The sequence below is a fragment of the Trachypithecus francoisi genome, unplaced genomic scaffold, assembly GCF_009764315.1.
Source record: "Trachypithecus francoisi isolate TF-2019V2 unplaced genomic scaffold, Tfra_2.0 Lachesis_group10, whole genome shotgun sequence".
Classification (NCBI taxonomy): domain Eukaryota; kingdom Metazoa; phylum Chordata; class Mammalia; order Primates; family Cercopithecidae; genus Trachypithecus; species Trachypithecus francoisi.
Genome location: NW_022681455.1, coordinates 57,673,307 through 57,685,557, shown reverse-complemented (window position 1 = coordinate 57,685,557; position 12,251 = coordinate 57,673,307). Strand labels below are relative to the sequence as shown.

Genomic DNA, 12,251 nt, shown 5'->3' with positions numbered 1-12,251 from the left:
TCTTTTGTAAATACAATTTGCTTTCCAATTCTACTTCATGTAATCTCTTCAGAGTGGTGCAAACTCCCATCCTTATCAGCAGACTGCAATGCCAGTTGAAATTTATAAAGTTTCATTGCCTCCCCCAAGCCCTCAAATAAATAAAACACATATTTGGCCTATTTATCAAACGCAGTAAAATGCTGGAATTAAGAGATAATCTCAAATGAAGGGAAACATAATTCTGGAGAAATGTTAATTTCTATTCCTTTCTTATTTTTTAAAAAGCTCACCTTCCTGTCACAAAAAGAAATGAACATGGGGTCTCGAATTCCTGCTATCCTCATTACTGAATATAGCTTAACATCATTTGACAGATAAACACAAAAATTACAGTTACAGAACAGGCATTATACAATACTGACAAGAATGTGCTTCAAAAATTGTTTTTCTCTGATTGTCTTATAGATTACATTTCTGAATTTCATGTCACCTTTTATTAAATCATATATGAAAGACCTGTGTAAATGCCAGCCAACCACAGAGGCCAGGATTCTGCCAGTCTGGCCTGTCTACCTTTCTTGAACTATTAGAGCAAAAAGTGAAAAATCAATTTAAAATGAGATTTTCTTCATTTTTAAATTTATTCTGCAAGTTTTCCAAGTAACACTAACACCAAGTTCATATTGTCTGATGCTCTTACACACAGACTTTCAAACTGTGATGAGATAAACTTGCACGTAATTACTGACAAACATCTATAATAATATATTAATATCTGAATTAGAATTTTGGAGAAGACTTCAAACGTAAATTTAAGCTTTAGATGATCCCATAGATTACCTGAAGAGGAAATGGATTCACAGAAATAAAAAAGTTCAACCATATAAAAAGTAAATATGTAACATGATATACATACACACAGTCTAGTATTTATGTTTGGGAAACATGCTATGAAGAAATAAATCATATTAATAAAAAATCATTAATAAAAAAATTTTAAAAACATAGTAATCCACACGTGTAAAAAACTTACTAAAGAAAACTGACATAAAAGCCACAGAATATGAGAAAAACAGATGTATTGCAAATTTTAGGTTAAATTTTTATGGTCCATAAAAAAAATTAATCACACTACAATCTTCCCCCAACCTGACCCCACTCGCAGAGAGGGCTCTTCCTTCACAAAAATGACTTAGTTTTATTTTTGTTTTATCTTATTAGGATGAATTTTTATTTGAAATCTGCTTGCAAATCTATAAACAAGCCATTCAACTATGATCAGGAGAGCTTAAAGAGCTTTAATAGTGTCCCAGCATATTTGAGATAAATGAAGGTTTCTGTAAATAAGTAAAGGTGTGATGACAAAAAAAGGCAATAGAGGTTTTTGAGGTAAACAGGTATTATTGGTAGATACTTTTGTCTTCATTTCGGAAATGAGGACATATATTAAAATTGGAGTATCTGTCTCCTGAGGGTGAGGGCCATTAACTGCAGAAAGAATTTTAAAAATCACATGCAAATGAATAATCTTTCTTTTAAAGGAAGATAACTTACATGCTTTTAAAATTAAGATAGAAAACATAAAACATTACTCCAAAAAATCCAACTAATGAATATATAGTTTCAGTTCCGATTATGATCTATATTACAGAGATACAGGAAAAGAAAACGTGGACCAATGAATGAAGTTTGACTTTTTCTCGGAGTAAAATGGGGAGCTAATACAATATTCTATGTGCAGGACTAAAGTGAACTGACATCTACAGAGGGCTCATTTCTGCCTGCTGTGCTGGGAACAGATTGGAAAGGACAGAGGTTCAGAACATCTGATTTTAGAAATATTTTATAGCCATTAAGTGGGAAATGCTCCTGTCTCCAAATCTGACCACTTACCATCGCCACTGATATTACCACCCTGGTCCATGGTTCTGCATGAAAATACTCAAGAGGAACCTGTCCTCCAATGTCTTAAAATAATGCGTGACATACCACTCAATCCTTTCCCCCGCCAACTAATTTCCTAAATAACTAGTTCTAAAACTCGGGAAAATGCCAATATGAAAAACAAACCTATCACATAAAATAAATGTAAAATACCCAAAATACCACTTAGTAGCCACTAAACAATATGATTAACAAACAGATTTTTTTTTGTGTAGAAACAGGAGTATGATACCTCATGTCTCTTAGCGTTAGGATGTCTTAGATGCACCCTTTGCTGACTTCAAAATCTTCCCAAGTGATTCTGATGTTCTAGCATTTGTATATGGAGTACAACCTGAGACTTTTTCTGCACTTTGTTTTGTGAAATTTTTCCAATATGAACATCACCACTAAGCACTGTATTAAGATATTCTGCAGGTAACTCTATTTTGATGTTGATACTAATACAACTTGCTGAGGGGGTTGGATGACTCCAAGGCAGGAAATACAAACCAAAAATCAGGTGAAGGAAATGAAGAATTAAGGTATGACCAAGACACTAAATTTCAGCTTATGATACAGGATCAAAATTACAAACCTGGCAAACACCAAAATCCAAGGACAGATGCCTAAGGTAGACTGTGTGAAACAGAATTTAGGGCCAAATTTCCACAATATACTTATATACCATGGGGTACTATGCAGCCAAAAAGAAAATCGTGTCCTTTATGGCAACACAGATGCAGCTGAAGGCCATTATCGTAAGCAAATTAATGCAGAAAAAAAATCAAACACCACATGTTCTCACTTATAAGTGGGAGCTAAACATTGTTATACATGGACACAGAAAAGGTAACAATAAACATTGGGGATTCCAAAATTGAGGGGAGGGAGGCAAGGGTTGAAAAACTACCTATCAGGTACTATGTACATTACTTGGGCAATTGGATCATTAGAAGCCCAAGCCTCAGCATCATGCAATATACCCATATAATAAACCTGCACATGTGCACCCCTGAATCTAAAATAAAAATTTTAAAAAACATATTAAGAAAAAACTAAAATACTCCACAAAGTAATGAAGATGTTGTTAGGCAAGAGTACTTTTTGCCTGTGTTTGTTTCTGCAGCATGGCTTCTGAAAGCCCAGACCTCCATCCTTACAAGCTGGTCTTGGCTCCTAAAAACATAGCTTCCCAAGATGGCAGGCCAGGACTGTCCCAGAGTGAGGGTCAGAAATAGAATAGGTCAGGAAAACACATACTACATATAGGTGGAAACCCATCAAGAGGAAGAAATATAATGAAGAGACGAAACAAGAATAGGAAGAAAAATGTGGAAAGCCAGAGAAATGGGACAAGTCAATGGAGTCCAAGGCTTGCTATTTATGTGGCTTGTAAGCATCAAAGTCTAACCCACAGCTCACAAAAGATGTTTCACTGAGCACTGACACTAACTCTTCAGTTTTCATGTTCCATTCTGAAAGAACCAGAGCACCCTATGAGGTCCTCTTGCATACAGCATTAATACCAAAGAACAGTTTTCCAAAGGTCAGAGGAAATCAAATCAAGGGTCCATTCTGATGCTGGGGCCAGAGGTTTTCGAATTCTGTTTTACAAAAATATCAAACATTTTGAACAATCATATCAAAGACATTTAAAAACACAATTTTTATTTGAAGAAAAAACGCCGATAAAGATCTAAGAATATTATACAAATGGCAGTATGACTTAGTTTTTAACGCCAGTATTTCCAGATGAAGTACAAAATGTCAAGTATAACAATCCACTTACTGTTCTAATCTAGTTCATCAGTAATGAAAAGGCTAAGAAAAAGTGAGTAGTGGATGGGCACGGTGGCTCATGCCTGTAATCCCAGCACTTTGGGAGTCTGAGGCAGGCGGATCACAAGGTCAGGAGTTCAAGACCAGCCTGGCCAACATGGTGAAACCCCATCTCTACTAAAAATGCAAAAATTAGCTGGGCATGGTGGCGCATGTCTGTAATCCCAGCTACTCGGGCAGGAGAATCCCAGCTGAGGCAGGAGAATCGCTTGAACCTGGGATGTGGAGGTTACAGTGAGCCAAGACTGCAACACTGCACTCCAGCCTGGGTGACAGAGCAAGACTCCATATCAAAAACAACAACAACAAAAAAGAATAAAAAAGAAAAACAAGTGAGTAGTGACATCAAACTACAATATTGTGGTAATTCGTATTTTTAAACTCTATATATTTTTTAACTTTTTTTTTTTTTTTTTTTTTTTTTTTGAGACAGAGTCTCACTCTGTCACCCAGGCTGGAGGGCAGTGTTGCAATCTTGGCTCACTACAACCTCCACCTCCTGGGTTCAAGTGATTCTCCAGCCTCAGTTCTCAAGTAGCCAAGATTACAGTGCACCAAGACACCCAGCTAATTTTTGAATTTTTAGTAGAGATGGGGTTTTGCCATGTTGGCCAGACTGTTTTCAAACTCCTGGCCTCAAGCAACCCACCAGCCTTGGTCTCCAAAAGTGCTGGGATTAGAGGTGTGAGCCACCATGCCTAGCCTCTCTTTATTTTTAACTATTCTCTATCAGTTGAATAAAGTCCACCAGTAAGAATATTACAGTTTTTAAAAATAGGTTGGGTGTGTTGGCTCACACCTGTAATTCCAGCACTTTGGGAGGCCAGGGCAGGCAGATTGCTTAAGTCCAGGAGTTCAAGACCAGCTTAGGCAACACGGAGAAACCCTGTCTCTAATAAAAATACAAAAAATTAGCCAGGCATGGTGGCACATGCCTGTAGTCCCAGCTACTTGGGGGTGCTGAGGCAGGAGGTTTGCTTGAGTTGGGGAGGTCAAGGCTGCAGTGAATCCTGACCATGCCACTGCACTTCAGCCTGGGTGAGAGAATGAGATCCTGTCTTAAAAAAAAGCAATGCAGTTTTCATTTTCACAAAAAAGTTCATATTTGTATTTGCTAAGTTTGCTAAAACCATTAATTATACTTCATCTACTATTTCATCCTCAAGATGAATTACTGATTTTTTTTCTGTAAGAGAATTCTAATAAAGTGCCTCACCAAAGACATCCTTGCAGTTGAAGAGCAAAAAGCAAATAAGTGATATTTCTCTGATTTAATCTGTGATAGATCATAGCCAGTTGATGGAACATAGATGAACATTGATGGAATACAGATGAACATGGTGGGAAATGCTATAGATATGTATATTTATAACACATACATACACAAAAATAGAACTCTTTTTATACACACACTATAACTTTAAGCCACACTTCCTTCCCTCTTGCTAATACTCTCTAATATTTCCAGCCAGCTGCAAATTCCTCTCTCTCTTTTGCTTCAATGCCTGCCAACGAGGTTCAGATATTACCTGGCAGCAGAATGCAGCCACCTGCCCATCTTTGGCTTTGGTGAGCAGAGCACTGTACAGCTAGGTATGCTGCGCTCACCAATTAGGTATGTGGCTAATCTAATTCAAGGTCATGTTTTGTCTTATTTAAAAGTGATAATAAGCTTGCTTCTTCCTGAAAAGCTCAACCTTTCAAAACTAGACCAGGCTGATATTATTCCACTCCAATTCTAACCTTCCCATATTTCAAAGGTGAAAGAAAAATGTGGTGGAGATACCAAGTCTTGCACATTTTTGAACATATGACTTTGCTTCTGTTTCTCACACACTCAGCACAGCTTAGCCTGCTGCTGCCTTACACCTCTGCTGTGACCTTTACTTACTGGCAGATCAGGGCCAAGTTTCCCTCTCTTGAAGATGTACTTTCATTTGTTTAAAACATTTTAAGTCAAGAATTTTTCTGACTCTTTATTATCTATAAACAAAATTATCTGAGTCAATTCTACCTCCAAATGTCATTAAAATCTACCTTTTTCTCTCCATTTTTGAAGCCTTCATCATTCTCTTTTTTATTGGAAAGCTTCTTGATTTATACTTTCTTCACTCAAGATAGTTGCCACATTGCCAACAGAGTATCTTTTCTAAAAGCCAAAACTAATCCTGGCATGGTTGGGGCACAAACTTTTCATCATGATTCAAAGGCTCCTACCCTGTCCTACCTGGCCACTGGATCCTCATACCCTGGTCCTCCTACAATGATTGCAGCTTCTCCTACAATGTGCTCTTTGGAACTTTAGCTCACAAAATCCTAGTGATGATCAGGGGTTTTCTTGTCTAATAACTTGTTTACCCGGCTTTAATCCACCATTACCTAAGTTTCTTTATGGCAGATAGGGTAATGTTTCTCAAACCAATTTGTCTCCAGAATCCATTTTTCACAGGTCTCTCAGGGCTAGGGTTCCTCAAAACACACCAAACAACCTTATTAAATTAATAGAGTGACCTCCACAAGTCTCATTCTTCTCTCTGATCCTGCCATAGTTTTCTTTCACTACACTTACTTGTTTATCTGTGATATGGTTTGGCTCTGTCCCCACCCAAATCTCATCTTGAATTGTAGCTCCCACAGTTCCCACGTGTCATGGGAGGGACCCAGTGGAAGATAATTGAATCAAGTGGGCAGTTTCCCCCATACTGTTCTCATGGTAGTGAATAAGTCTCAAGGGATCTGATGATGGTTTTATAGGGGAAACCCCTTTTACTTGGATCTCATTCTCTCTCTTGTCTGCAGCTATGTAAGACGTGCCTCTCATCTCCCACCATGACTGTGAGGCCTCCCACGCCACATGGAACTGTGAGTCCATTAAACCTTTTTTTCTTTATAAAGTACCAAGTCTTGAGTATGTCTTTATCAGCAGCATGAAAACAGACTAATACAGTCTGTCTCCCACACTGGAATATCAGCTCCATGAAGGTAGAAGTCTCACTAGTTTTAGTCATCATTATATTCCCAATGTCTTGAACAGTAAATGGAATACAATCATCACTCAATTATTATTTGTTGATGTTGAATGAATGCTGCTCCTTTTGCCTGATCTGCTTTACATCAGGCACAGGGGAAACTCCTACTCCACTTTCAAACCCAATTAAAATGTCACTTCCTATATGAAGCATTCTCTTCTGCTCCCTCTTCAACAGATCTTTCCCCTCTGGCACTTTGAATATATTTTTATAAAAGCATTTAGCATACTCTATAATAGTTAACTGTTAAAGCACTTATCATACTCTATTGTAGTTAGGTATCAATAAAAGGATTGTTGGGAAGCAATTTAAACTGCTAACCAAAATACTGATTTTCTCAGTGCACATTAACACCAACATTTTGGATTAAAGGATTTAAGCTCTTAGGAAACATCAACAACTAAGTAAACTTAGAAAGCAAGGAGGGAAGAAAAGAGAAGGAAGAAGAGAGGAAAGATAATGAGGGGGAAGGGAGGACAAACAAGAAGACACATGCAAAGCCTGCGTAGAGATATGGAGAAACGTATTGTCAGACCTCAGTTCCGTGGTTCAGTTACTAATTATTACTGTGCTTTCAGGATTCTGTTTTTTGGTCTAATATAAAAGCAAACCATTTCAGAATCACTATGCCCTATGATCTTTATGAAAATAATGAAAGATATTTATACTGATTATATAATTACTTTAGAAGATTATGCTTATTAAAAGATGTATCATGTACTGATTTAATAATTACTTTAGATCATGTTTATTAAAAGATGTATCATATCTCCTAGATACGCTACTGAAAACAGAAGCTAATGTTAAAATCTGTCACTTAAGAATTAAGAAGTAAAAATAATCATATAAATTCAGAGATAGAAACTTTATCTAACAAGAAATACACTGCAAATTGATGGTAAACACCACCAAGAAGTCTGAAATGACTTAAAGCTACCCAGGCTAAAAATCTAAACTACTTGCTTTATGAAATAAATTTACTTAACTTTCTGGGTACCTTAAGCTTGCTTCTTCAAAAGAAGCTGGGATGCCTCTGGAAGTATACTCTATAAAACTGATCAAGAAATAGAACTAAGAATAGTTTTACGACCACAGGTAGTGAGATTGGACTTTACAAAAATATCCTAAGTGACAGTATCATATGTGACTGAATAAAATTCTTCCATAGGTATCTGTAACTTTTCATGTAATGAATAAATAATATAGAAAGATGTATAACTATATAAACAGTATAAAATTTTAAGAAAGGATGTTTTCCATTTGAATGCAATTTTAACGACTACAAGTTTTAATTAATAGGCTTAGCTAGCAATGACATATGTTACTTGACTTTCAAAGTGATTTTTCTTTTAACCACCTTGAACATTAAATAATCTCCAAGTGACCATTTATCTTCAGCCTATAAGAAAGGAAGGATATACACAGAAATCAAGTATTAAAGCCAAAAAGTACAATCATGGCCAGGTGACACCAATTCTAGTGCTCAACTTCCCATCTTTTCCTTAATGCAGTTCTGAGTTTTACCAAGAACATTACACATTTTCAACTACAACACTAAGAAAAGCAAAGCTCAGTGCAGCAATCAAACTACTGTTCTCATAAATCAGAAGAGATACTCCTGGAGATGAAACAGATACAAAAGCTGCCCTTAAAAGCAGTTACTTTTCATAAAGTAATAGAAAGACTGAATACTATCATCCATTGATAAGTCCCCCTTACCTAAGAAAACCATAGGAGTTTTTAGGTAGTTCAGATTTATATCAGCATTAAGTAAAGAGTCATTGAAATTTATCTTTGTCATAAAATCTTCTTGACAAAGAGTTACTTTTAAGTCTTTTAAACTGTCCCTTTTGAAAGATTTCTTCATTAAAAGGCATTTGCCAGTTTTAGATTTAATATGGTCACTAACTTCTTGAGAATTTTTGACTGTGAAAAACAGGTTAACCAACCTCAAGAAGCAATAAGAGCATATTTTTTTTCATATTTCATGGTTTTAATATCACTCTTAAGTTTCTTAGAAGCACCAATTAGATTTGTTTTAAAAATCATTAATAGTTGAGTGAAAATTCTAAAACACATTTCCTTCCTCTATTAAAAAAACTAAAATAAGAAATAAAAAGACAGTTTTAAAAACATTAGTGCAGAAATACATTTGTAAATAATGTATCATTTCCATCAAAATCTTGAAAAATGAATAGCCTTATGTATACTTACTTATGGGCCAACATGTAAAAGTAAGTATTGGTTGTAATAGGTCTAACACAATTGTACAGCAGAAGCAAACATTAAAATACACTGTAGAAACAGAACCTAATCACTCGAATACGCAACATTCTCAAGTGCTCAATACTTAAAGCAGTGCCCTCAAACAGAAATATGACATATCTGTAATTTTAGATTTTCTATAGCCACGATTAAAACAGTAAAAATAAGCAATTACTTTCAGTAATGTATTTTATTCAAAGCAATATATCTAAAATATTGTCATTTCAAAATGTAATCAATATAAAAATATTACTGATATATTTTGTAATGCTTTTTTTCGATACTATTGTAACTCTGTGAAACTTGGTGTATATTTTACTACAGCCAGTGGTATACTGGAGCTAACACAAACTGGCTATAATCCCAGCTACTTGGGAGGTTCAGGCAGGTGAATCACTTGAACCAAGGAGGCAGAGGTTGCAGTGAGCCGAGATTGTGCCACTGCACTCCAGCCTGGGTGACAGAGTGACACTCCATCTCAAAAAAGAAAGAAAGAAAGAAAAGAAAGAAAAAAACTGTCAACCAAGATTCATAAGGAAAAAGTAAGACATTCCCAGATAAACAAATGCTGAGGGAGTCTGTTGTTAGTAGACCTGCCCAATAAGAAATGCTAGAGGAAATCCTTCAGGCAAAAAGAAAAGATCACTACAAAGTAACTCAAAGCAATTCAAAAAGAACGACAGGAGCTAAGATAACTATATGCATGAAGACGTAATTTGTGACAACAATATAAGGGGAGGGACAGAACTATACAGAATTGGAGTTTTTGTATATAATAGATGCTAAGTTGATATTAAAAATTGTTATACATATAAAAGGCTACAGTCCCCAGGATAACCACTAAGAAAATAATGGGGGCAAAAAATACATTAAAAAAAAAAAAAGATGGGAATAAAAATGGTACTATGGTACTATGGTCTGAATGTGTCCCCTCCAAACTTCAGGTGCTGCAAATCTGCTGGTATTAAGAGGTGGAACCTTTAAGACATGATGAAGGCTCATTCCTTATTAATAGAACTAAGGCCCTTATAAAGAAAAAAAAAGCAGCAGCTTCAGGTGGCATTTGGCTAGCTTGTTCTCTTGTCCTTCTGCAATGTGAAGACTGAACAAGGAAGCCTTCACCAGATCAGAAAAGGGCTCCTCACCCTTGGACTTCTCAGACTCTATAACTGTGATAAATAAATTTCTTTTATTTATAAATTAGCTGGTCTGTGGTATTCTGTTACAGCAGCACAAAACAAAGTACACTACCAAAAAAAAAAAATTTAATGCAAAAGAAGGTATTAATGGAGAAACTGAGGGACAAAAAAGACATGACATCATTGAAAGCAATGAGCAAAATGCCTGGCGTGGCAGCTCCTGCCTATAATGCTGTTGCTTTAAAGTTTATTTCATCTGATATAAGAATGGCTACCCCTGCTTGCTTTGGGTGTCCCCATTTGCATGAAATGCCTTTTTCCACCCTTTTACTTTAAGTTTATGTGAGTCTTTATGTGTTAGGTGAGTCCTTATGCATTCTGCAGTTCTGTACCTTTTAAGTGGAGCATTTAGGCCATTTATATTCAATGTTAGTATTGAAATGTGAGGTCCCTTTGCATTCATCATGCTCTTGGTTGCCTGCATACTTTGGTTTTTTGTTTTTGTTTTTTAACAGGTATTTTTATTTCACAGATCCTGTGAGATTTATGCTTTAAAGAGACTCTGTTTTGATGTGTTTCCTGGATTTCTTTCAAGATTTAGAGCTCCTTTTAGCAGGTCTTCTAGTGGTGGCTTCGTAATGGCAAATTCTCTCAGCATTTGTTTGTCTGAAAATGATTTTATCTTTCCTTCGTATGTGGTGCTTAGTTTCACTGGATACAAAATTCTTGGCTGATGATTCTTTTGCTTGAGGAGGCTGAAGACAGGGCCCTAATCCCTTCTAGCTTGTAGGGTTTCTGTTGAGAAGTCTGCTGTTAATCTGTTAAGTTTTCTTTTATAGGTTACCCGGTGCTTCTGTCTCACAGCTCTTAAGATTCGTTCCTTCATCTTAACTTTGGATAACCTAATGACAATGTGCCTGGGCAAAGATCTTTTTTTTTCTTTTTTTTTTTTAACTGACTTTTTTTTTTTATTATTATACTTTAAGTTCTAGGGTACGTGTGCATAACGTGCAGGTTTGTTACATATATATACTTGTGCCATGTTGGTGTGCTGCACCCATCAACTCGTCACCACCCATCAATTCGTCATTTATATCAGGTATAACTCCCAATGCAAACCCTCCCCCCTCCCCCCTCCCCAGGATAGGCCCCAGTGTGTGATGTTCCCCTTCCCGAGTCCAAGTGATCTCATTGTTCAGTTCCCACCTATGAGAGAGAACATGCGGTGTTTGGTTTTCTGTTCTTGTGATAATTTGCTAAGAATGATGGTTTCCAGCTGCATCCATGTCCCCACAAAGGATGCAAACTCATCCTTTTTTATGGCTGCATAGTATTCCATGGTGTATATGTCCCACATTTTCTTAATCCAGTCTGTCACTGATGGACATTTGGGTTGACTCCAAGTCTTTGCTATTGTGAATAGTGCCACAATAAACATACATGTGCATGTGTCTTTATAGCAGCATGATTTATAATCCTTTGGGTATATACCCAGTAGTGGGATGGCTGGGTCATATGGTACATCTAGTTCTAGATCCTTGAGGAATTGCCATACTCTTTTCCATAATGGTTGAACTAGTTTACAATCCCACCAACAGTGTAAAAGTGTTCCTATTTCTCCACATCCTCTCCAGCACCTGTTGTTGCCTGACTTTTGAATGATTGTCATTCTAACTGGTGTGAGATGGTATCTCATTGTGGTTTTGATTTGCATTTCTCCCATGGCAAGTGATGATGAGCATTTTTTCATATGTCTGTTGGCTGTATGGATGTCTTCTTTAGAGAAATGTCTGTTCATATCCTTTGCCCACTTTTTGATGGGGTTGTTTGTTTTTTTCTTGTAAATTTGTTTGAGTTCTTTGTAGATTCTGGATATCAGCCCTTTGTCAGATGAGTAGATTGCAAAAATTTTCTCCCATTCTGTAGGTTGCCTGTTCACTCTGATGGTAGTTTCTTTTGCTGTGCAGAAGCTCTTTAGTTTAATTAGATCCCATTTGTCAATTTTGGCTTTTGCTGCCGTTGCTTTTGGTGTTTTAGACATGAAGTCCTTGCCCATGCCTATGTCCTGAAT

General features: G+C 36.5%; 1 protein-coding gene across 1 annotated transcript in view; it reads right to left on the bottom strand.

Moving 5' to 3' along the window:
• Window positions 1–12,251, bottom strand: part of PRIM2 (DNA primase subunit 2) — a 324,596-nt gene that overhangs the window by 15,886 nt on the left and 296,459 nt on the right. The window lies entirely within an intron of this gene.